This window comes from Erythrolamprus reginae, chromosome 1 (assembly GCF_031021105.1).
Source record: "Erythrolamprus reginae isolate rEryReg1 chromosome 1, rEryReg1.hap1, whole genome shotgun sequence".
NCBI classification, from domain to species: Eukaryota; Metazoa; Chordata; class Lepidosauria; order Squamata; family Dipsadidae; genus Erythrolamprus; species Erythrolamprus reginae.
Window position 1 is genome coordinate 40,384,242 of NC_091950.1, and position 27,578 is coordinate 40,411,819.

Consider the following 27,578-nt stretch of genomic DNA (forward strand, 5'->3'; position numbering starts at 1 on the left):
CTCATAGGTAAGAAAGCGAGGACAAATAAAGGGAAATATTTCTTCACCCAGAGGTTCATTGGTTTATAGAATTCACTTCCAGAAGAAGTCGTGACAACTGTCAGGCTGGATAGCTTCAAGGCAGGATTAGACAGATTCATGGATGCCAAGTGTATCGGTGGTTATTGAAACAGATGTCCATGTGCCACCTCTATGTTAGTTGAGGCAGGCAGGATTCCCTTGAGTACCATTTGTTGAGGGTCAAGGGAAAGGGAGTGTCTTGCCTTCTCTTTCTGCTCAAGATCCCCATGGACAATTGGTGGGCCACGGTGTGACACAGAATGCTGGACCTGATGGGCATTGCATGGCTCTTCTTATGTTCTTAATGTTTTATTATATATATTGTAGATATACATTGCTCTATTTTGGGATTGTGAGCTGCCCAGAATTTGGTTCAAAAAAGGTAGCTATACTGTTTTAAATAAATACATATTTTGTGTAGCATTATTTTAAAAAGAAAAAACTCTGAGTTGGTCTGCCAAGGAAATGCAGGTTCTGATGCCTCAGAAGTTTGTAATTTATTGGGGAAGAAAACATTCCATATAGCCAGTAAGAACTGGTCTTAGGATCTTGGTTTCATAAGTTCCTGGACTGAGTTCCTATACAACTATTGGTTTTGCTAATCAGAAAATAGTCCCAGATGGGCATACAATTCACCAATGCCTAAATAGGTCACTGGTTTTTCCATTGGTTTCTAGTTCAATTTTTTTTAAAAAAAGTTTTAAGGCTCTTGTTCCCTTTTTTGACTCAATGAGTTTTGTGCACCAATCAATTATCTCTGCTTATTTTGGCTCTCTTTCACTATTCCCCCTGCCCAGGGGCTAAGGTTATTGGTCGGTGGTCAACAATTACTTCTGCACATTCATGTATCCATGCTATAATCACAGCAAGGACATCATACCAATCAATTGCATTCATTGCAGAGAAAGATTTTGAAGATGAGATCTGAACATTAGTGACAGGTTGATCAAGGGCTCTTATTTATAAAGTCTCAGGTGGAGTGGCCTAGAACAGTCAACAACATACACAAAACTTTAAGATTCATGGACTTTAACTCCCAGAATTCTCCAGCCAGCATAGCTGGCTGGAGAATTCTGGGACTTGAAGTCCACAAGTCTTAAAGTTGCCAAGTTTGAAAACCTGTACACTAGAATAGAATAGAATTCTTTATTGGCCAAGTGTGATTGGATACACAAGGTATTTATCTTTGGTGCATATGCTCTCAGTGCACATAAAAGAAAAGATACATTTGTCAAGAATCATAAGGCACAATACTTAATGATAGTCAATAAGCAATCCAATCATATTAGGAACCAGTCAATATAAATTGTAAGGATACAAGCAACAAAGTAACAGTCATACAGCCATTTGTGTGAGGAGACTATGTAGTTAAGAAAGATAGATAGTCAAAAAGGCTTTACATAAAGCCGAATGAAACCGTTGGTACCGAGCATCATAAAATAATATATAAGATATAAGAAATAGCTGTCAAGATAGAGAGCGGGGGAGGGGGGGAGTGTTACATGTTTCTATGTTTCTCTTTCCTCCTTCTTATTTATCTTTTGCTTCTATCTCTGTTTGTGTAAGATATTTGTCCAATTTAAGACAATGTACAATATAAGATTAGTGGAAAGAAGTATGAAGCAGATTCTAAAGATTATGTACTGTCTTTAATTGTATTGTACTGCTGAAAAAAAGGGGAATACTCAAATAACACATCCTAGATCTGAATGAATGAAATACTGTATTCTCACTGTACAAAGTTGAACGTGCTGACATCAAAATGAAATTGATTGTCAATCAGTGTTGCTTCCTAAGTGGATAGTTTGATTTCACAGAAGTTTGATTTACTTGGAGTTATATTCAGTTGTTTAAGTGTTCCCTTTATTTTGGGGGGTAGTAAACTTTCAATAAAACTTTTTTCTAAAATAAAGGAAGGAAGGAAGGAAGGAAGGAAGGAAGGAAGGAAGGAAGGAAGGAAGGAAGGGTCATTCACGGCCCCTCTATCTTATCCCAGCTGAATGGATATGAATGTTTTAGTATTAAGGGTTTTAAAATTGTTTTACTTTGTTTTATAATATTGTTCACTGCCCAAAGTCCGGAAGGAGTAGTCAATCAACCAATCTCAATCTCAATCAATCAATCAAAGCAGATGCCAGATTCTGGAAACTTACCCTAAATAAAACAATGAAGATAAAGTTTCCCGTTTTAGGTTTCAGTAAGGAGGTTAGATACAATCAATTCCAAATTGAAACTTTTCAATCGGATATTATAAAATCACGTACACTTTGAATTTACGGTTCACTGAAAAAGAAGCCCCGAGGCCTCCAGGAGGGCTTAAATTCATAATAGAAACCTGCATTACACCGTTTGACCTCCTTCAAGTCAGCCCTTCCGATTAACCGCAACGGCGAATCACCTTTATTCCCCCACCCCAAAAAAAGGGGGAACAGGAAAAAGCAATGAGCGGCCAAGGTGTATCTCTCTCTCCCGCCTCACCGAGCCCCGTCGCGGATTCCAGGCCTCCCGCCCGGCTGAGTATATACCCAGCGTGGCTTTTTGGGTTCGGAATACGCCGAACATATCCCGAGCTGGTGCGGGGTTGAGAGCGGGAGGGAGGGGGAAAACCCCTGCAAAACCATAAGAGAAAGTGGGTGCGCGCAGGGCCTTTTGGGAAAGGTAGTCCTTTGGCATACAGCTGCCCGTGGCCAAGAACTCGGCCCGGACTCTATCTCCCAGAGGCGCACTAAGGCAGCGGGGCCGGTAGGAGGCTTTTTCTCCGTAAACGAGCCTCCCTTTACGTAGTTCCAGATTCAACATTACATCCTATCAGGCCAAAAGGCGATGATGTCACCTGCGGGCTTGTGAGGCGGCGAGACCGGAGTTTTAACTCCTGCTGGCGGCGGCGGAGTAGGAGGAGGAAGCGAGCCTTAAACTAGGCACCCATTGTAAAGCCGAGCGGGGGAAAACTGGAGCGGGCGGCGGCTCCAAGAAGGATGCACGGGGGCTTCAGGTAAGGCGGTGTGTTGCTGCTTCTCCCCCCCCCCACTCCCGCCCTCTCTGCAGGCGGCAATGAGCGCCCGAGCCGAGGCCCCGCTTTTCGGGCTTGCGGCTTAACGCGATGCGGAGGAACCCCAGTTACCTTCCGGGATGGGGGCCAAAAAATAAATAAAATAGGTGGACGGCTTTTCTCGTTCCGGCGTGAGGAGAAAGCGGCTTTGTGAGGAGAGAAGCCCGAGCTTCACGTTGGGCTAATGGGGGGGAGCGCTGTAATAGAGTCTGCAAAGGCAAAGGGAGGGAGAGAAACTTTACAAGCGGGTTTTTCTCTCAGCCAGAGAGGTAGGATCCGCACGGGAGGGATATGGGCGTCGCTGCCGCGGGTTTGAATCCGCTCCTTTCTGGGAATAATTCCTGTTTTCGCCTCCTGGAATTGTGTATGGATTACCACCACCAGCACCACACACACACACCCCGCAACGGATCGGCGCGAGAGGCCGGAAAGCTGCGGGTTTCGTGTGTGCGTGTGTGTGCGCGTGTAACAAAAGGTGCAGATGTCTTCCTCCCCCTCCCGTTTCTTTCCGGCTGCAGCCTCTCTTTTCTTTCTTCTGGAATTATTATTATTATTATTATTATTATTATTATTATTATTATTATTATTATTATTACAATACAACTCAGCAAACGAGATCACTATGCTGGATTTCGTACTTTATCACCAGTCGGGTGCTTCCCAAGCACCTATGACTGCGTGATGTATTATTATTATTATTATCATCATCATCATCATCATCAATATTATCATCATCATCATCATCATTATTACTATTATTTAGATTTGTATGCCACCCTTCTCCGAAGACAATACAAAACAATGCGTACAAAGCAAATCTAATTAATTAAAACTAAAAACCCAGTATATTCAAATCAACCAACCCATTCAATCACAACCATACATGAATGGGGATCGGCTTGGAGAAAAAAAAAACCACCAAAGCCCCGATCTGCTGCCTCCCCTCTTCCACAAACACACACTTTGTGGTGGGGTTGATGGTTGTTAACGTCCCCCTTCCGCCCCATCCTGAGGGTTCATAGCCGCCGAGAGAGAAAGAAGAGTTTCGGATCCTGCCGGCTTTGGATCGCCCAGCCGTTTGAAACCAGCAGCCTAAAAATATAGGAAGGAGGCGTGTAAAAAAAGAAAAGAAAAAAAGTCCCCGGCTTAACGCTGTTGCCGCAACGCGTGTCGGGGTGTGTGGACGCCGTGCATTGCTCGGGTGTGCGGAGCCCCCCTCTTCGAAAGATCGCGGCGCCTTCGGCTAACCCCCCCCCCCTCCCCAGCGTCTCTTCCCCCGGTTTCTTGGTAACCGGATCCGCTACGCGTGCAGGACGGAGTCCCCGAACGGCTCTCCCGTGGTTTTTTTTTTTTTTTTTTTGCCTGCTTCTCCCCATTTACTGAAACTGCGAAAAGACGTGGAAACCTGCCCGGTTTTTTGAAATGCAAAATAAGGCGGAACCGACGCTTCGGATAGATTTCCAAGAGAGGCAACGGTGCATCCACACAATTGTTTTTTTTTTTTAATTTATGATACCTTCCGGGGTGGGGGCAAAAAATATGGGGAGTTTGGGGCGCAGGGGTGGGGTGGGGAGTCAATACACCTTCATCTATTAACCCTGCTTAAAGACTGCTGGTGCTTCTGGGTTTTTTTTCTCCAAGGGGGGGGAGAGAAGACAAGGTATTAATCGGGCTTCTCCCCCCCCCAACTGTGGAAGATGCAGAAATTGATGCTTCTTTTCCTGCCACCTGGTCTCCATCTTCCTCCCACCCGGCTCCTCCCTCTATTTAGGGGAGGGGTTCTCTTGCTGGTTTTTTTCTTTCCAGTGGGGGCATTTGGACCCTTAACAAGGGGGAAGCCTTCGCCTTCCTTCCTCTGGTTTATGGGGTCAATGGCTTTTGCTTCCCAACCAGAGGACTCCCCAGTTGATATTGTTTATTGGTATCCTGTGACAATCATTTATTGATTGATTGATTGATTGATTGCCATCAGGTTTGTACCTGATGCTTCTTGACAAATGTATCTTGTCCTTTATAATGTAGCGAATGTAGCGAATGTCTGTTGTGTGAATGGTAATGACTGATTTTAATATTGTTGGGGTTTTGGATTTTTAATATTAATTGGATTATGATGTTGCATTGTTTTTGTATGTTGTAAGATGCCCTGAGTCCTGGGAGAGGGGCAGCATATCAATCAATCAATCAATCAATCAATCAATCAAATAAATACATAAATACATAAATACATACATACATACATACATACATACATACATACATACATACATGTACACTGAGAGCATTTGCACCCAAGACCAATTCCTTGGGTGTCCAATCACACTTGGCCAATAAAGGAATATACTGTATTCCTTTTTTATTACCCGAGGGAGAATATAGCCATTGTTGCACATGCCTCTCAAGTGTGTGAATGTGCCTTCTCCTTTGCAGCAGTAATAAAATCACTTGCGGATTGAGGATTTTTGAAGGAGACGCTGTCTGCAACAGGAAAGAAGGGAGGTGGGGGCGGGGCATCAGAAATGGAGTTGCTATGGTTACCTATGCTGTTGAAGCATTGCTGCTTTTTCCTAGATCTGGGTTTCCCGGCTCCCACTTTTGCCTGGTAACCCTGGAAGGGTGTGGCTGGCCGTGGTCTGTTTTTCAGCCTCCGGGGGAGAAAAAAAAAATGGGATGCAGGTGAAGGTATGAATGGAGGAGGAGCCCAACCTTGTGATGTAAAGTAAGGACTTCTTGGACTCAGGATTGACTTCTGGTGACCGATGTGAACGCATCCTAGGTTAGCTTTATTTTATTCTATAATGGAGGCTTGGGAGCTTGCATGTGTAGCTTTCTTCCTGCTCTGGGGGTCCAAGTCTGGAATTCGAAGTGGATGTTAATAGGAAGGGATTAGGTTAAAAATAGGGTAGTGTGAGTTTTGCCAAGGCGGCAGCTCTATTTGGGAAGCAGTGAAGGAAGAAAAAAGGCTGGCAATCCCTTAGTGACAGTTGCCGGTGGGTTCCCCCTGTTGCATTCATAGAAACGGAGAGGAAACCTTTCCTCTTCAGGAGCGTAGGCAGGCATGAGATGCCGAAATTGCACAGGGTGTTTCCCTAGCCGCCTCTCCCTTCACTAATCCCGCTGGATGCTAACACGCTTGCTCAACGCCTGTTGCAAAAATTGCAGTAGGGTTTCTCCTTTTTAAATGCTGTAGCTTTATTCTTCGTGCACAAGAGCCGGTTTCTGAAACTGGGGTGAAGGCGGAGGGAGAAAAATGCAGAGATGGTATAACAAAAGGTGGTTTGCCATTTTGCAGCAATGCTCCGTGTGCTTTGGCATGTCCACATGCAGTGGCGGTTGTGTGGAAAGGGCACCAGGATGGATTATTAAGGCTGCAAACAAATGCATCCACTTCATTGTGCACCGTGTTCTAATCCATCAATGACTAGAAAGTCTGTGTTTTTATACTAAACTGAACATTATTAAAGCATTGGACCTACCTGTGATGAATTGTATCTACCTTGCTTCGAAGGGCAGCAATTTTGTGCTAATGATCTTCATTATACCCTACCTTTGCTCTATCGTTATTTCAATTTGTTGGTCATCAGATGGCTAATTTGTAAAATTTATAATCTTGATTTAACATCCAGCTATTTTGCTTGGACAAGGTGTTAGCCAAGGGTCAATGATACTATTTTAGATGCTGGTATTGATTAAAGTGTGTTTACATTTTTTCCCCCTAGCTCTTTTGGATCCAACAGCCCGGGGAATTATGTATTGACTATTTCTCGTCTTTATGGGCAGCTGAACACAGGGTTGGCAATTTGTCCTATCATCAGCTCAGATTAGTTGGGAAATGAATCCAAATCCAGGTCACAACCCAGTTCAATACTACATGCCAACTCCTATGAGTTCTCATGTTAACTCTGTGATGTTTTTTTTTTAAATTAATTTGATTGGAAACTTCAGTATTGGGCTTCCAGGATAGAATGCACTACATTAGATTTACTCCTGCAGAGGAATCCAATCCACCTGTCTCTGACACTTGTTGATTACAGTCACACCAGTTTTAAACATTTCTGGGAAATGTGAAGTCTCAATTTCTGAACTGTCTGCCATTGTCTGGTTCTTTTACATAAAGGATCTCATATACAGTGTTACATAGAAACATAGAAACATAGAAGACTGACGGCAGAAAAAGACCTCATGGTCCATCTAGTCTGCCCTTATACTATTTCTTGTATTTTATCTTAGGATAGATATATGTTTATCCCAGGCATGTTTAAATTCGGTTACTGTGGATTTACCAACCACGTCTGCTGGAAGTTTGTTCCAAGGATCTACTACTCTTTCAGTAAAATAATATTTTCTCATGTTGCCTTTGATCTTTCCCCCAACTAACTTCAGATTGTGTCCCCTTGTTCTTGTGTTCACTTTCCTGTTAAAAACACTTCCCTCCTGAACCCTATTTAACCCTTTAACATATTTAAATGTTTCAATCATGTCCCCCCTTTTCCTTCTGTCTTCCAGACTATACAGATTGAGTTCCCTCACTTTTCGCGGGGGATGCGTTCCGAGACCGCCCGCGAAAGTTGAATTTCCGCGAAGTAGAGATGCGGAAGTAAATACACTATTTTTGGCTATGAACAGTATCACAAGCCTTCCCTTCACACTTTAAACCCCTAAATTGCAATTTTCCATTCCCTTAGCAACCATTCATATTATTACTCACCATGTTTATTTATTAAAGTTTATTAAAAAAAATATTTATTAAAGGCAGACGAAAGTTTGGTGATGACATATGACGTCATCGGGTGGGAAAAAACGTGGTATAGGGAAGAAACCCACAAAGTATTTTTTAATTAATATTTTTGAAAAACCGTGGTATAGACTTTCCGCGAAGTTCGAACCCGCGAAAATCGAGGGAACACTGTAAAGGTTTTGTAGAAAGTGACATTTTACTCAGAAGTCAATAGTTTCAACCCTCCTAGTATTCCAGAAATTGAGAAACCCTACTCTTTAATCAAAGGTTTGGGGCAGTGCTTCTTAACTGGGGAATTCTGGTGTTGAAAGCCACACACTTTGAAGTTAGTGAGGTTGAAAAACACTAGTTGGGGAACAGAAAAATTGGCTGTTATTTTACTCGGTTGATTTTATGCTTGTGATAGGGTTAGGGTTTTGGTATACTGATTTTAAACTTGGGAAATGATTATTTTAATGCAGTAGGATCTTGTGAAGTGGGCAGCTCATAATAATACAAAATAAACAAATAAAATGTTTTCTGTAAAATTGTACATCACTCTTAACTGAAAGCTATGCAGGTAATAAATTCTGATTCCATGGGGTAAAATATATAAAGCAGTGTTTTCCAACCTTGACAACTTGAATATATTTGGACTTCAACTCCCAGAATTCCCCAGCCAGCAAATGCTGGCTGGGGAATTCTGGGAGTTGAAGTCCAGATATCTTCAAGTTGCCAAGGTTGGGAAACACTGATATAAAGGATTATTCTAAATCAGATTTGCCTTACAAAATTCAAATTTTGATTCATATTTGGGGAATACAAAAACTAGGAAGGGTGTAGTTCAGTCACACACCCATCCTTACTGTTGCTGTGTTGCTTTTAATATTTTTTCTAAACTGAAATATCTAACTAATCCTGTAATTTTACAGGACCAAAGTGTCTAATTTATACTCATTGTCACTGAATTATTTTTATTATCTTTTTGTAGTTCAGGAATTTGCATAAGATAAATGACAACAAATTTGTAAGACAGGTTGCTGGGCTGTCTCACAGACACTTCAAGCAGTCTATTGAGCAACATTTTCATTGGTTTCAAACAAGACATTACTTGTAGACTAGGCTGAAATGTAATTGGGTGGTTTGTGATTCAGTGTGTTATAGCAACCCATTCATAGCTTTGGAATGATGTGGGAATGGGCCATTACGTTAAATTACAACATGGTGCTGCCCCGAGTTGGTTATAAGATGGGCAGCTATATAAATGTTTTAAATAACATTATTTGAACATTGGTGTAACATTAGATAAACATGGCTTTAAGAGTGAGTTGTATGACCATGTATTTACAACCTAATTGTTTTCTCACACACTTATTCCCCTAGGCAGAGCAAAGTATAAGCATTCAATCATTTAGGGAGAGCGCTTATTAATGAGTTGGTACTGTATTATCTTCAGTATGCATAATGCCATAGTCTTACTGCCAAATGCTGAAAAATATTTTAAGCAGCTTTTTCTAATCTGCCACATTTCAATTATGCTGCATTTGCCTTTCTAATCAAGTGGGGATAAAGGCTGGCTAGGAATTTTGGGCCTTGTGATTCCAGTATATAGCAAGAGGTTGGAGTAAGAGTTTGTGGAGGAAACCATTGCCAGTTCAGGTAGATAGGTGTAGTGTAATCTTTGAGGGTAGCAAATTTATACATGGCTCTGACATTGTTTTTGAAAGGGTTAAAAATGTAGACTCTAAATGTGCCAATCCCTATCAACAGTGATGTTGATCACTATCAAATGTCATTTTGTGGTGAAGTAGAACTATTTAGACCAGTGATGGTGAACCTATATTCCCTTGGGTGCCGAAAGAGCATGCGTGCATGCTATCGCACATTTATGAGTGCCCACACCCATAATTCAATGCCTGGAGAGGGCGAAAACAGCCTTCCTCACCCCCAGAGGTACTCTGGAGGCTGGTGGGTCCAGTAGGCTCGTGTTTCGCCCTCCCCAAGCTCCAAAGGCTTCCCTGGAGCCGGGGAGGGTAAAAATGCCCTCCCCCATACCCCCCTAGGCTCTCTGGAAGCCAAAAACGCCCTCCCAGAGCCTCTCTGTGAGCCAAAAATAAGCTGGCCGGCACACACATGCACATTGGAGCTGAGCTAGGGCAACGGCTCACGTGCCAGCAGATATGGCTCCGTGTGCCACCTCTGCTACCCGTGCCAAAGATTCACCATCACTGATTTAGACTATACCTGCAGTGTTAATAATATTAATTGTGTTCTACAGAGGAATATTTTTACAATTTGTTCTGGGAACAATCAGATTAATGAATGAGGTATAACAACATTTGTAGTTTTTTCTGTACTCCTTACTGTCTTTACAGATAATAAGAGCAACATTTAGAGTATTTTTTGATGTTTCATTGCTGTTTCCCAAGATACTTGTGAAAAAATAATCTATAATCCAGTGTTTGAGCATTGTTTCAATTTGGCTGAACTAACTTTTAGGCTTACTGAGAGCGATGAAGTGGAAGAGGATATGCTTAGAAGATAGGTTTCCTCATTAGAGGAAGACCTAGTCTGAGTCTAACTGGACACTGGAAAGAGCTCATATTCTGACCTACCACAATGGCAAATCAAAAGGCAAAAGAAAATAATTTGGCACTTTGCAAGCATGTGACTTGCTCCCTTTTCAGGAAAACACAATTAATTGGTAGGAACATCAGGCATGAAAAATTATTGCATGGTTCTAATGGAGTTAGATACCAATGAAAATAGAATGACTTGCTGCTCGGAAACACCCTTGCCATTAATGTGGCTGTCATTAGTTAGAACTATATGAATTTATGTTTTTATTAAAGTTTTAAATCTTAATCTTCTCCTATCTAATTCCTGCATTCCTGACATGAGACAAGACCAATGAAAGCATTCTTTTTCTAGGCCATCCAACTTCTTAATGACTCTGGCTGGCTCTCACTTAACAGAGAAGTAACATATAAACACCTGATCAGAAAATTGCACACTGCCAATATAAAAACCAAAATCATGGGGCACCCACATTTTTCTTAAAGCCATTAAGATTGTGGAGATCTATACAAACCTAGGGAGAATGAAGCTATTCTGGAGGGCAGGTACCACACCGGGGAAAGTATGTTTCCTGAATCCCACAAAGTGACACTATTTAACCAATGGGACCTGTAATATGCCCACTGTCGGCGTTTCAAATAGATCTGACCTCACCAGATGAGTAGAAAAATTGCAAACAAAGTGGACCTTTAAATAACTAGGTACTTAGGGATTCATGATGATTTGCACCCAGAAGTTGATAACTACTTTAGCAGTGGGTATACATCAGCATAATATATTTATTTATTTATTAGAGTTGAAAGGGACCCTGCAGGTCATCAAGTCCAACTCCCTGCTTAAGCAGGAAATCCTTCAGCACCCCAGCCAATGACAGTCCAATCTCCTCTTGAAAATGTCCAAAGTTGGGGAGTTCATAACCTACACTGGCAGGCCGTTCCAGTGGTTGATTGCTCTGACCATCAGGAAGTTCCTCCTTATTTCTAGGTTTAATCCTTGGTCAGCTTCCAACCGTTGTTCCTCGTCTGGTCCTCTGGTGCCCTGGAGAATTGTGACCCCCGCCTCTCTGTGGCATCCCCTCAAGTACCTGTAGACTGCTATCACGTCACCCCTGGCCCTTCTTTTCTCTAGGCTATCCATGCCCAGTTCCAGCAATCTCTCTTCATAAGTCTTGGTTTCAAGTCCCCTAATCATTTTGGTTGCTCTTTTCTGCACCTTCTCCAGAGTTTCTATGTCTCTTTTGAAGTGTGGTAACCAGAACTGAATGAAGTACTCCAGATGTGGTCTGACCAGGGTGTTATAGAATGGTATTAATACCTCTCTGGTATTAATATGACACCCCTATTGCTGCTCATGCTGCTCTCTTCTGGACCTTCTGTAACTTTAGATGGTCCTCAAGAACAAACCAGGAAGAGTGGATTTCAGTAATCCAATCCAATCAAAATGCTTCCTTCGGTGCAGTGATCTGGGCTCAATTTGAGCCTGACTCCCAAAGAAGTGGTTAGAAGTCCTTTGCAGTATTAGCTCTCCCACTTCTCAGCTGGATCTCTGCCCTCGTGTTTAGTTGAGAGCTTCCCCCATAAGGTGGGGAAAAGTTGAATTTCAGCAGTAAGCAACTCTCCTTTGAGGAAATGTTTCCCTTATCTATGAAAGAGGCTGTGATGTACTTCCTGCTTGAAGAAGAAGCGTTTGCTTGATTCAGTTATTCTGAGTAATTTTGGACCTGTCTCTAAGCTTCCCTTTGTATTGAAAGAGCCTCGGCAGTTGAGTTTGATGCCAGGGCAGAGCATGAAAGTTGCATTAGTCACACTTGGGAGATGCCTCTTGATTCTCTTTAATCTTTCAGTAGTTTTTGATATGCTCAGCTTTGGCATTTCTCTGGCCCACCTCCTTGAAAATGGCTTGGATGTTGTTGTTATGCTGTGGTTTTTCTTGAGGGGGACATCCCAGCTGCTGGAGTGGAGAGGAGAAATCTGCCCAGGGACTTGTATGTTGTTGAGTATGTCAGGTAGGTTTCTGGTCCTTTCCTAACATCTATATGAAGTCTACAGAATGCGTTCCAAAAGTAATGCAATTATTTTTGAACAGATTTCCGCAACACTTAAAATTCTTCAAAGTACTGTCCTTGGGCCTCTACACATTTTTTCCAGCGACTCTGCCATGACCAGTGCACGCGCTGGAAGGCGTCTTCGGGGACCTCTCGCAAGATCTTCGTCACGGCTGATGGGATCTCTTCTATGGACAAAAAACATGCCTTGCCACAACGTGTTACGAGTCTGCGAGTTCCTGGCCAAACACCAGGTGCCAATGCTGCCCCCCCCATAGTCCTGACATCACCCCAGTAGACTTCTTTTTGTCCCCAGCCCTGAAAGGAACCCGTTTTTCATCCATAGAAGAGATCCAATCAGTTGATACAAAAACCTTGTAAGAGGTCCCCGAAGATGCCTTCAAGGGCACGTACCGGTCATGGCAGAGTCGCTGGAAAAAATGTGTACGAGGCCCAAGGTCAGTACTTTGAAGAATTTTATGTGTTTGTGCAAATCTGTTCAATAAATTACTTAAAAAATAATAATTGCATTACTTTGGGAACGCACCCTGTAGGTGGCAAGGTCATCTGCTAGCAAGAGATTTAGTGCCATCAGTATGCATAATAGTGCCTATACATCTCATCCACGGGCTAGATTATGCAGCAAAAATGCTAACCCAGTACCCTTGGTCTTAATGAGAAAAAACAAACTCAGTCTGAATCCCCTGCAAAACAGAATGGAGCTTTGGGTCTGTGGGTAAACAATTTCAGTGAAATATCATTTTTGATGCTAAATGGAATTGCATTCCTACGAACCATTTGCTTTAGAAGTTTTCATAGTTTTAACAGCTGGCTTCCTTGAAGTAGTGACATGTGTCCCCCCCCCTCCTCCTTTTCAGAGTCACATGGAAGAAAGCTGCTTTAATGATTAGCAGAGATTATAGTGTATTGTATGTAAACTAACTTTTCCTTTTCAACTAATCTTCATCCTGATTTCTATATACACCATGATATTTTATTCCACTGATTTTGAGAAATGTAAGTTATACATTAAGGTGTTGTAGCATCTTTCCTGCATTTGTTGTCCACCAATTGTGTTGGGACTGCAATACCAACAGCATGGTAATTAAGAAACATTTAGTCCTTTAAAAACTGGAAAAAACTAAATTTGAAGATGGATATGGTGCATTTGAGTTGTCTACTACCGGTATAAACCAATTCTCTGCTCATTTCATTTTCCTCCTCCTTCTGCTTCTAAACAATTACTAGTAGTTACTGTCTTAGTAGCCTCTAACTATTCTTTTGCATCCTGAGTTGTTTTCCTGAGCTAGAAAAAGAAATTATACCAAGCTTCCCCTTCTCTACTCTTCTCATTCCGTCTTTCCAAATTACAACCCAATTAACTAGTCTATAATGAGATTGCCCCTGTAATGTAATCTGGTTTTCTACAATAGATCACAGACAACAGTTCTAAAAATGAGCTATTTTGGGGGGGGGGGGTAGGGGCACCTTTATAAATGATGGTTTAAAAATGATGGTTTACAAGAAACTATGTTTCTTCTGCACCTCCAAGTTTTAATTTTTGTGTAGAATTGTTATTCATATAGCCAACTCAAAAGAAAAATTGAAGAGGCTACACTCTGTTAAAGGTCTTATCCACTGAGCCACCACATCCTTCTGTTAGCTCATCCTAATTTTGGGGAGGGGGACAAACTTAAAAACAAAGCCCATGAAGACTCTCAGTCATTCAGATATGAATTGCCTGGAATTTGAGTAATAACAATTGAACCTATTTTGTTTTCTCTTTTTTTGGGGGGGGGGGGAAGGTTTGAAACATTTTGCTGCTTATTCAAGTAGCTTCTTCAGTCTGACCAAGTTGGTTGAAGAAGCTACTTGGATAAAAGCAATGAAACAGTTCAAACCAAGGAAAGAAGTCCTGTTGCCCTGCTTTGGCTTTCATATTACAAACTGAATATTGAAGGGAAGCCACCTATAGCTTTCACTTTATTTATTTAATTTATTTATTATTTATTCATTTGTCCAATACACAAATACATAGGAAGAAAAATAGACATGTGGTAATATATAGAAGGGTAAAAGTGAACTTAGAGGAGAAGATATATGAAAGGAAGAGAATATATATGATAAGTGAAAGAGAGGAAAGACAATTGGACAGGGGACGAAAGGCACTCCAGTGCACTTATGTACACCCCTTACTGGCCTCTTAGGAACCTGGAGAGGTCAATCGTGGAGAGTCTAAGGGAGAAATGTTGGGGGTTATGGGTTGACACAATTGAGTCTGGTAATGAGTTCCACGCTTCGATAACTCGATTGTTGAAATCATATTTTTTACAGTCAAGTTTGGAGCGGTTCGTATTAAGTTTGTATCTGTTGCATGCTCTTGTGTTGTTGTGGTTGAAGCTGAAGTAGTCATTGACCGGTAGGACGTTGCAGCATATGATCTTGAAAGACTTTGCTGAGACTTTCCTAGAATGCCTGTGATGCTATATGAAATCTAAAGGAATTACGATACACTATGACTATATTGAAGGTACAGTGGTGCCTCTATTTACGAACTTAATTCGTTCCGTGACCAGGTTCTTAAGTAGAAAAGTTTGTAAGAAGAAGCCATTTTTCCCATAGGAATGACTGTAAAAGCAAATAATGCGTGCGATTGGGGAAACCATAGGGAGGATGGAGGCCCTATTTCCTCCCAGGAGATTCCTAGAGAGGCAGCACAGAGGCTTCTCTCTGCCTTTTCCGGCCCTGTTTCTTCCTAGGAGATTCCTAGAGAGGCCCCACAGAGGCTTCTTCCTGCCTTTTCCAGTTACAGTTTCAGAGGCTCAGATTTGTAAATGGAAAATGGTTCTTGAGAAGAGACAAAAAAATCTTGAACACCCGGTTCTTATCTAGAAAAGTTCGTAAATAGAGGCGTTCATAGGTAGAGGTACCACTGTACTTTGTTATTATTTTGCCATTTAAAAAAAAGAAAATTCTTTTAAAAATTCATTAAATTCTGCAAGGGCGAGGTGTCAAGGGAGGGAATCTGTGGGCACCATACTGCCTGCCTAAATCTATCTGGTTCTTCTGGATTGGGAAATAAATTACAATACAATCCTGAGTGGGGTGTGTCTTTCTTCTGACGCTTTTCATATGAAGAATGGCATTTGTATTTCTATTAGTAGTGGGACAAGTTTGGAGAAGGATGGGAAAAAAGATTGAATAAGAATCTCCCTTGAGCTATACGAAAGCCAAGGACTGATGATCTTCATAGAAGATTGAATTGTCTTCATGGGAGATTAAATTGTTTTGAAGAAGAGCATTGATACTTTGGTGTTAGAGAGGACTCACGAGAATGCCATTGGAAAGCCAAAACCCCAAACTGATGGATCATCAGACCAACCAACTCACTCAGAACTCTCCCTTGGGGCATAAATGATTGGGCTCAAACTAATTCTTATTTGGGTACATTATCTGAAAAAGTGGGTTACTGGCAACAAGTCTAATGAAGGTGGAAAGAAAGAGGAAGAGGATGACCAGCAGCAAGATGGATGGACCTATTTACAGTGTGGGGTGTTCTTGAAAGACCAGATTAGGGTTAGATCATCATGGAGATCCTATCAAAAGGGTCATTCTTTGTCAAGTGGACTAGGTGCCCACTTGATTGATTTTTGCAGCCTTATTTGAAAAGCAACCATCACACAACAACATATATTATAGGGGGAAAATGTGCTCTTTTTAATGAAATGAAAATGAAAATGATTGAAGGTGATAAAACAGAGAATTCTGTTTCATCACATTCAATCATGTTCATTAGAAAGAGCAAGTTTTTTTCTATTGCTCTGTTTTCTCACCTTCAATCAACTTCATTTTTATTTCATTAGGAAGAGGGGTTTTTTTCTGTCATATATGTTGGTTTTGTGATGGTTTCATTTCAAATAAGGCTTCTATTTCACATGGTTCAGTTGACAAAGAATGACTCAAAACTTAACAGTTGGCAATGGCTATGGCAGGTTAAAAAGTCAGTCAGATTGAATGTGTACCCTAAGCAAACATGAGAAATATTTGGTAATGGTCTAATTTATAAGGAACGTAAATGTCCTAATCTTAAAGGTTGGTTTTATTTTCTCTTTAATCACCACAAAAGATGTTCCCGCACAATGTAGTATCAATAACTACACAAGGCCATAGAAATTATTGATCTGTTTTTGTTGCTGTTTTATCAGAAATAATTAAGTCTTTAAGAATATGAATCACAGCTGAATTAAAAAAAATTCTTAACAAAAACAACGCCTTGGGTTTTATTCCTGTCATTTTCATGTTTGTTTGGTTTTTAAATGGAAAAAGGGAGAAACAGAGAAAGTGGGGTGGGGTTTAGGAAGGATCTCCACCTGAATCTCTAGATTGCAATTACTGCCTGCCAGGATGGGATGTACTGGATGTGGGTGAATAGTCACAGTGCTGTATTTAGTACATTGCTTCTGAATTTTTGGCAGTAAGAAAGGTAGCAAATAGATAGTAGGATGACTTGCGTAGGCAGTGGCTATAATAGAACTGGACAAAGCAAAGTTAAGAGTATTGAAATACCTTTTTCTAATATATTTATTTTAGTTTATAATAGTTATTAGCTTTCCCATCCTTAGTTAAGACAAATACGTTATTAAACAAACAAATATTCCAGATGTGGAAATCTGTTAATTAAATTGACCCAATATCATGATATACTGTACATATAAAAAGAATCTTGAAGTATCCTTTTATAAAATGCCCAATTTTAAAGTACGTTGAATAATTGCTGGAATAAAAATGCCTTCATAACCTCAAAAATCAAATAATGTTATTGTGGTCATTAACCAATGGAAGGGGGAAAAAGGAAGAAAGGGGGGAAAAAGAAAAAAGAATAGTTTTCAAATATCCAAGATATCCAAAAATAATTAGGGAGGAAAAATATATAGAGAAATCAGCTGAAAGCCTTTATACTTATTGGTTTAAAAGTAACAAAATGTAGAATTAGAGTACCCCTGACAAATCTGAGGAAGATACAGTTGACAGTAGTTGGTCATTTAAAAATGACCAGTGAACAGGAGTGGGTTCTAAAAAATTTTACTACCAGTTCTGGAGGTGTGGCTTATTTTGTGGGCATGGTTTGATGGTCATGTGACAGTTGGCGTGGCTTCATGGTGGGAGTGGTGTGAGAATGGCTTTGCGGAATTTTTAAAAAAATATATATTAATTTTTTTTTTTAAAGATGGCAGCCACAGACTGACACTGCCCGATCCAGTTTGGTGATATCATTGTGACATCACCAGCAGGTTGCTACTGGTCCGAACCAGGAGGAACTCCCCCTCCCCGCCAGTGGAGTAATGCTAAGGCAGAGCCTTTCCCTATTCAAACAAGTTCAATTGCTCTTAATTATTCTTTGTCTAATTCTATATACCACCACATAAAACCTGGAAGCCTTTATATGCTATTTTAGGATAAATATCAGAAAGTAAAAATTGCTTGCAAGGGTGATCATTGAATCCTGTTTTACTAGCCATCAGTGGGGTATTTCTTCACAACTGTAGTGGAGCCGTGGGGTGGAACTAGGTGTAGTCTTGTTCAGAAGGAAATTCCTGTGATGCTATAAGAGTGTCACCCATCACCACCCATTATATTTATGACAAACAGAAAATGAAATAAGCAAGGGCCTTCTAGGTTGTAAGGCCATAATTGTGTTATTCCCTAAATATGCTACCTTTCTGCCTAGGTTGCCCAGAAAATGATGATTTGTTAACCTCAACTGTGTGAGAACACTGCCATCCTTGTTAGGTCATGATGCCCCTCTATATACTTTTTCTCAAAGTCCATCTTTCACGTATGGTTTTCAGCATGCTCCTTATTTTCAATCAAAGCAGAGGCCAGAGTTACGGCATGTGGTAGCTCACTTACCAGTGTCTCCATCTTTTCTCTTTGTTTCTACACCTGCAGAAATTTATTTTGAAAGATCTTTATGCCAGGAATCTTTTTTAGGTTGATCTCTTAAAATGTGATGTATATTATTGGTGTACAGTATTATATAACAGGATGATTTGTGTCTGCAGTCTTCGAGCATGGCCAAGAATGCTGAGATCCTGCCAACCAAATTTTGACTGTAGCCCATCTTCCAAACAGTACCTGGGTTATGTTTAAATGGGGATTTCCAAAACCTCTCTTCTGAGCATTTGCCTTGGAATAACATTGGGTTGCATAGTTTGGCTAGTAGAACTGATGATTGCTTAACATGATATTTCTAAGGTGGAATTTGTTACAGATTCTTTTTCTGCTACACCCTCTCTGCCTTGCACCCCATGATGATTTAATTATTATGGTAGGATAACAGAATTAGTAATCTACAGCTTGAGGCTCAGAGGTAGGAACCAGCCATATTGGTGTTAATCAAATTTATTCTGATGTGTGAACCCAGCCAGTTGCATCTTCTTTACGTAAACTCATGCATAAATTCAAATTATGGGTCATACTTATAAGAAAGAAATGTGTGAAGATGTCAAACAATTTACTATGCATACCGTCTTACTTCCAACAGGCAGTAACGCCTAGGATATGTAAGCAGCAGATTTATTTCATTATAACATTCCAGGTTAAACCTATGATTACAAACTTGGCTTTAAAAAAATATTGGGATTCTGAACAGAATAATGCTTGACAGGCAATCAAATTTTGTATGTCACATTGAGAAGCATAATACGTGTTATGAATAAAGTGGTATTTACGGATTCTGTGCATAGGTTTGACTGGCCAGGAACAAAGTCCTCTGTGGTGGTTTGATATTTTATGCAGATTGTTTGCAATTTCTCTTTCTGGTTTTTTTCATGGAGGAACAAGCCATAGCACCTGGTTTTCATGATATGCTAATCACATCCCAGATGGAGCTCTGATAGTTTTCGGGTCAACTCACAGGAGGAGGTAGCAAGCAAGATCCAAGCAACATGCATTGCACACTCATGGTTCTTGACTATAATTTATGGCAAATTAAAGAAGTAAGTAGTAGGGCTGAGGGGGGAGAATTTAGAGGCAAGGGAAAAGCGGAGGATTTGCAAGATTAAATACAAAGTTCCCATGCCACATGTTGCTTGGGGCTTAAGTATTTGTAGAGTATTGCAAATTCTACCCCAAGTGGAAAATGCGCTGATGTGCCCAGTGGTTTTATGCATTTTTCAGTACTTGGGGCTGTTGTTAGACTGAGTGAAGCACTTCAAGTGGCAGAAATAATGGCTGGTAGAAAGTGATAGCAAGATGATGGAGGTAATGGTGTATAGTCTTCAGCTTCACAGCTAATCAACGTCTTTCAGACACAATGGAAGTTGCCATCATATTGCCAACATTGACTCGGGTTGTACCTAAAGTAAAAATGTACCATCAATCAATAAAATCTTATTTTTCCATCATGCAGCATAATACACTGGGCTGACCCTAACCATTTGGAACGTACAGCCAGTGAAATAAGCACTAGTGGTTTCTTGTTATAATAAACACCTATCTTATTACCATATCCAAAGATCTAGGTCATTTCTTCTCAAATTTTCTGTAATTATGGAACACTATGTAAACATTTGGAGAAATGCAAAGGCTGCCCGATTAAACAAATTAACCCCTCCATCTACTTTTGTTTTTAAGAGCATGTGTTTTGGATGGATAAGCAATGATTATGGTTGCAGTTGTGTGTGCCTTTTTACCCCTACATTAAAAATCTACCAAGGCTCATTTTGTACCAAACTTTTAAATCCAAATGCATTATTTATTTACCATTTGAATTATTTTATGTTCCCATACATTTATCATAAATTCACTGGTCGAGAATGTTCTTTTAATACCGTGTTTCCCTGAAAGTAAGACAGGGTCTTATATTTTTCTTAACCCCAAAATATGGCTTTGGGGGGGGTGTTTATTATTTTGGGGGTGCAGTAGGTGGTGAGCGTGGGGCTGTATATCACCTCCCATTCAGAGAGAGAGAGAGAGAGAGAGAGCACAAGCAAGAGGCGGGTGAATGCACACTATTTACCAGAGTTTACAAAACTTTTGCCAGACCCATCCTCAAATACAGCTCATCCATTTGGAACACATATCGCATCTCAGACATCAACACCCTTGAAAATGTCCAAAGATACTTCACCAGAAGAGCCCTTCACTCCTCCACTCGAAACAGAATACCCTACAAGACTAGACTTTCAATCCTGGGCCTAGAAAGCCTAGAACAAGATCTAAGTATTGCCCACAAGATCATATGCTGCAACGTCCTGCCTGTTGGCAACTACTTCAGTTTCAACCACAACAACACAAGAGCACACAACAGATTTAAACTTAATATTAACCGCTCCAAACTTGACTGTAAAAAATATGACTTCAGTAACCGAGTTGTCGAAGTGTGGAACTCATTACCGGACTCCATAGTGTCATCCCCAAACCCCCAACAATTTACCCTTAGATTATCTATGGTTGACCTATCCAGATTCCTAAGAGGTCAGTAAGGGGCAAGTACAAGTGCACTAGAGTGCCTTCCGTCCCCTGTCTTATTGCTCTCCTATATCTCCTATACCTTTCTTCTACTCCTATATCTCTTCTTCTATTCTTTCATTGATATGTTCTATTACTATATCTTCTTTTCTATTCTTTCTTAGATATATTTTACTATGAGTATCTCCTCTATAACCTTCATCGCATATTTTACTATGTGTGTTTGTGTGTATATATACAGCTAAAAATATATATATATACACACACACACACACACACACTAAAACCATCATTGTGTATTGGACAAAATAAAAAAAATAAAAAAAAATAAAAAAATAAATAGATTTTGAGAAAGGAATGCCTGTGGGTTCTCTCTCTCTTCAACTTGCGATGTTTCCAGGAAATGTTAGCTCTGCGATTGTTTGCAAGCCCCAGGTGAGTAACTGCCTGGAAACACAATTGTAAGGAAGACACTTCAAATGCAGATTGTTTTGCATTCGGAGCACCCCGTGGACTCCTCTAGCAGGATCAAAATAGCCTACTTCTGTGCAGGTTATGTTTATGTTGTTTGCTTTGCCTGTATTCTCCACTCCTCCACAGACACCGAATCTACCTCTTCCTGATTATTAGTCATACAATGGCTTACCGCCAAGGCTGTTTACCTGCTGCTCTAGAGCAATTCCCAGCTTCTAGATACCTGCAAGTACTGGCTGTTCCTAGAATTGTGAGGAATTCTTATGGCCTCTATTGAGGCCCTCAAACATTTCAGGATTTAGCTAGTATTTGCCTTGTGACAATAATCAGCAGACACCAAAAGCTTGGCCAAGGGGCTTTAAAAACTACCGTTTCTGCTAATTCCTGCTCCTTTTTCTGAAGTGCCATAAAAATGTTACCTGGTGTATTTTATGTATTTATTATTTATTTATTTATTGGATTTATATGCCAAGTGTCTTATTTTGAGACACTATTCTCAGTTTTAAGGGCTATATTTATATTTATGGGGCTACCTTTGAAGAGTGTTCGGAAACTCCAGATCGTGCAGAATGCAGCTGCGAGAGCAATCATGGGCTTTCCTAAATATGTCCATGTTACACCAACACTCCGCAGTCTGCATTGGTTGCCGATCAGTTTCCGGTCACAATTCAAAATGTTGGTTATGACTTATAAAGTCCTTCATGGCATCGGACCAGAATATCTCCGCCTTCTGCCGCATGAATCCAAGAGACCAGTTAGGTCCCACAGAGTGGGCCTTCTCCGGGTCCCGTCAACTAAACAACGTCGTTTGGCAGGGCCCAGGGGAAGAGCCTTCTCTGTGGCGGCCCCAGCCCTCTGGAACCAATTCCCCCCAGAGATCAGAATTGCCCCCAGCCTCTTCGCCTTTCGTAAGCTCCTTAAAACCCACTTCTGTCGTCAGGCATGGGGGAATTGAGATATACCCCCTAAGCCTATACAATTTATCCATGGTATGTTTGTGTGTATGCTTGGTTTTTAATAAGGGATTTTAGTAATTTAAATATTAGATTTGTTTTATGCTGTTTCTTATTATTGATGTTAGCCGCCCCGAGTCTACGGAGAGGGGCGGCATACAAATCTAATAAGTAAATAAATAAATAATAAATAAATAAAATATATTAAAGCTATGAAAGTTGAATTAAAAACAAAGTAGAAGTTCTCTGTTCTACCCAGAGTCTAAAATTGTACTGAATCATTTGGGCTTTGATTCTGGAAACCTTTGAGACTTACTGAACCTATCAGTGCTGCTTCAATTGATTTGCTCTATCTTCCTGACCATCCCCCAGCTACTTGGCAGATAGGTTTTAAAAAAAAACACCAGGTGATGAACATCCACAAGATGCTTCTAGCCATCCTAGTGCAGATTAGTTGGCTGAACATTTTAATCTCTACTATCTTCAAAACACTTGAGATAATAACTCACTCCCATCTATTATGGAGTAGAGTTCCTGGAATGTATCCACCAGTTTTAAGATTAAAAACATGAGTGCATCTTGCACTAAAGTAAAACGTGTTCTTCTTTATACAAGTTTGACAATGCTGATCAGTGCACATTTCTTTACCTGCTATAAAGCCAGGAAAATTTATTTATTATTTATTCGTTTTGACTTCTATGCCGCCCAATCCCAAAGGGACTCAGTGCGGCTTAAAGCAATATTAAAAAATGCAATACAATGATGTTTGTATGTATCAGATTATTATTAATATGTACAATTTTATAAATAATTTGCCCAGGTTCGCCTGGTGCACCAGTTGCGGCCCTACTTGGACAGGGGGTCATTGCTCACAGTCGTTCATGCCCTTATCACCTCGAGGTTTGATTACTGCAATGCTCTCTACATGGGGCTACCTTTGAAAAGTGTTCGGAAACTTCAGATCGTGCAGAATACGGCCGCGAGAGCTATCGGAGGGCTTCACAGATTCGCCCACGTTTCTACAACACTCCGTGGCCTGCACTGGCTGTCGATCAGTTTCCGGTCACAATTCAAAATGTTGGTAATGACCTTTAAAGCCCTACATGGCATTGGACCAGAATACCTCCGGAACCGCCTTCTACTGCACAAATCCCAGCGGCTGATAAGGTCCCACAGAGTTGGCCTTCTCCGGGTCCCATCGACCAAACAATGTCATTTGGCGGGCCCCAGGGGAAGAGCCTTCTCTGTGGCGACCCCGGCCCTCTGGAATCAACTTCCCCCGGAGATTAGAACGGCCCCCACCCTCCTTGTCTTTTGCAAGTTACTTAAGACCCACCTATATCACCAGGCATGGGGGAACTAAGACATCTCCCCCAGGCTTATTATATTTCATGTTTGATGTGTATGTGCTGTATGGTTTTTAATTGTTGAGGTTTTTATATATTTTATTATTAGATTTGTTCCATTGTTATACTGTTTTTATTACTGTTGTGAGCCGCCCCGAGTCTTCGGAGAGGGGCGGCATACAAATCTAATAAATTATTATTATTATTATTATTATTATTATTATTATTATTATTATTATTTATTGATAACAATTGTAAACATCTTTCTAGTGGGAAATTTTTTCCTTCTTTAGAAAGCAGTTTTATATGCCTGCATTTTATAATTACACAGCAGAATGTGCCTGTTGAAACTCCAATTACACACTGGGAGTCAAGATTTTTCTCAACATAAGCAAATGAATTTGTGTTGACTAGGCCCTTGATGGCGAACCTCTGGCACACGTGCCCAAAGTGGCATGCGAAGCCATGTTGCCCAGCACGCATGGCTTTGCCTGTTTGTTTTCCGGATTTCTGGCGCTTGTGTGTATGACATCAGCTGTTCTTGTGTGCGACAGTGCCGGACACTGGTGACCAGCTGATCCTCAGCTTTGCATGCACGCTAGAACCTGGAAGTTTGCTTTTTTCTGTTTGCTATTACTGGACTGAGGCATGAAGATGGTACAGTATTAGAAAGATACTGATACTGTGAAAAGGAAGCTCTATGGCCATTCTGTCACACTAGCTAGCCTTCTACCTTACTTTACCTGACCTGGCCTGACCTGACCTGATCTGGGAGTTAGAAGTGGATCTTGGGTTTCAACAGAGTTCAAGCCATTCTAAGTGCTATAATGCAAATGAAAACATTGAGCTTCAAAATTGTCCATTAAATAGTTCTGATAATATAGCCTTGTAGTATTAATAGTTCTGGTTATACAGTGTTCCCTCGATTTTCGCGGGGTATGCGTTCCAGGACCACCCGCGAAAGTCGAATTTCCGCGAAGTAGAGATGCGGAAGTAAGTACACTATTTTTGGCTATGAACAGTATCACAAGCCTTCCCTTAACACTTTAAACCCCTAAATTACAATTTCCCATTCCCTTAGCAACTATTTAGATTATTACTCACTACAGTATGTTTATATATTAAAGTTTATTTAAAAAAATATTTATTAAAGGCGGACAAAGGTTTGGTGATGACATATGATGTCATCGGGCGGGAAAAACCGTGGTATAGGGAAAAAATCCCGCAAAGTATTTTGTAATTAATATTTTTTGAAAAACCGTGGTATAGGCTATTCGCGAAGTTCGAACCCGCGAAAATCGAAGGGACACTGTATAGCCTTGTAATATTATGTAGTATAATTATTTCTGTCCATAGCAAATCATTAGTATTTTTTCATTGATTTAAAGTGCTGGATTGCATGCATTTAGCTTGAATAAAGAAGCCAACTGTTTTGGTGCTCTGGGAATTCCTAAACCTTGAGTCTTATCTTGTATAACAAAGCTGAAAATAAACAAAAACAATCAACATGCAGAAAAATTCTAAAAATCCCACATGCTGTGATTTATTATTATTTTTTGGGCTTCAGAGTGTTCCTCCTTTTTTTTAGGGAGGACAAAAAGTACTTCAATAATCTTTCTTTGCAACACCATCTCACAGATTAGGAGTTTTTTCCCCGTTTCCCATTTGTTTAATCCCCGTTTTAAAAAGCACATATGTTGCTGGTAGCACTAATAAGCTCGTACCAATTTATGCAGAATGCAGTTTTGATTTGAATCACTGACTCTTTTAAGTTTAAATGTGGTGTATTTAAAGGAAACTCTTTTGAATTCAAAAATCTGTTAACTAAATCATACCGTCTTAAGTCTAACTTGGCAGTCCTTCGTTTTCAAAAAGCTGTTTTGGCCAAACTTGTTCGTGAGCCTCAAGCATGATATAAGAACAATCACTCTGATGCTTTTAAGTTTAATGTGTGCGATGCAGCTTCGAATCTCACCCAACTGCACTGTTTGCAGATAGCTGAGAAGGACTGTGAGACTATCGCTCCCAAATTACAGTCCTTTATCAATTCCTCCTCTCTTCCTCAGTTATTGCTGGTTTTACTTTCCTCTCCATGTTTTCCAGCCTCTGTTATCTGCTTCCACTGATAAGACAGTTGGCAGGGTGGTGACAACACCTGCAGAATACAATAGTAGCCACACATTTCCAGGGGCCTCTAGCTTCAGTCTAGAAGGGTTTGGCCAAACCATTTTACTGTAGTTTTAGAATTATAGGTAAGGGGTAGAAATTCCTTTAAAACCTCTTTTTTGAGGTTTTAAAAAATAATAGACAATATTTCTTAGCAGCCAACAAGATTAAACAAGTAAAACTAAAACACAAGCAACAATAACAGCTGAAGACAAGGACAGGTATCCTTTTGATTATTATAATGAAAACTATAAACACAACAGTTTGATTGTTGAGCAAGTAAGATCTTTGCCTGGCCAGAAAGAACAGCAGACATAAGACCTGGCACATTTTTAGGGGAAATTTGGCAGCCAGTAAGCTACCACTAAGAAGAACCTCTCTACAGTATTACCTTCTGAAAAGCTTTGAAGGTCTTAGTAATCTTGCATGATTAGATGGCCTTAAAGCATTTATTATTATTATTTTAATTTGTCAAGTGTGTATGAAAAAATAAGTATAAGTAGGAACATAACATATGAACATATATGCATAAACAGGTATAAGTATATACATAATAAATGAGTATGAATATAAAGCCCTTCATGGCATTGGACCAGAATACCTCCGGGACCGCCTTCTGCTGCACGAATCCCAGCGACTGGTTAGGTCCCACAGAGTTGGCCTTCTCCGGGTCCCATCGACTAAACAATGTCGATGGGACATCTAATAAATGAATGAATGAATGAATGAATGAATGAATGAATGAATGAATGGGAACAGTAGGACAGGGACGTTAGGCATGATAGTGCGCTTATGCACATGTCTCACAGACCTCTTGGGAATGGGATGAGGTCGACTGAGGTTAAAGTTTTGGGGGTTTGAGGATATAACAACAGAGTCAGGTAGTGAATTCAAGGCATTGATCACTGTTGCTGAAGTCATATTTTCTGCAATCGAGTTTGAAACATAGAAGACTGACGGCAGAAAAAGACCTCATGGCGCATCTAGTCTGCCCTTATACTATTTTCTGTATTTTATCTTAGGATGTTTATCCCAGGCATGTTTAAATTCTGTTACTGTGGATTTATCAACAACGTCTGCTGGAAGTTTGTTCCAAGGATCTACTACTCTTTCAGTAAAATAATATTTTCTCATGTTGCTTTTGATTTCCCCCCCCAACTAACCTCAGATTGTGTCCCCTTGTTCTTGTGCTCACTTTCCTATTAAAAACACTTCCCTCCTGGACCTTATTTAACCCTTTAACATATTTAAATGTTTCAATCATGTCCCCCCTTTCCCTTCTGTCCTCCAGACTATACAGATTGTGTTCATTAAGTCTCTCCTGATACATTTTATGCTTAAGACCTTCCACCATTCTTGTAGCCTATCTTTGGATCGGTTTACTTTGGATTTGTATCTATTGTTTGCCAGTATATTATGTTCTTCCCCAGCTATGGACCACAAAAAAAGCAGCACACACAGAGTTTGTACAAACCTTAGTTTACTACGGTAATTAAGGACTACTAATGAGATTTCTTAATAGTTGTCAAACACAAATACAGTTTAAAGCAGTCTTTTCTGAACACCTATTGTTAATTCAACTTTATTAACAGCCAGCATGAGTCCACAATATAGTAACTCAATTCTGAGTAAACAGTCTTGTAGATATCAGCAATCTTACAGTGGTTGGCAAAAGGCCCAGAAGGAATGTGCAGGAAAAATGCCAAGAGAGAGAACAAAAGCT

General features: G+C 40.4%; 1 protein-coding gene across 2 annotated transcripts in view; it reads left to right on the forward strand.

Moving 5' to 3' along the window:
• Positions 1-2,840: 2,840 nt before the first annotated feature.
• The window catches only part of DAAM1 (dishevelled associated activator of morphogenesis 1), a 227,168-nt gene continuing 202,430 nt past the window's right edge, over positions 2,841-27,578 (forward strand). The window contains exon 1 of one of the 2 annotated variants that reach the window (XM_070750274.1): positions 2,841-3,052. The gene's annotated coding sequence lies outside the window, so the exon portion shown is untranslated. The remainder of the gene's footprint in view (positions 3,053-27,578) is intronic. The other variant, XM_070750284.1, reaches the window with a different exon arrangement.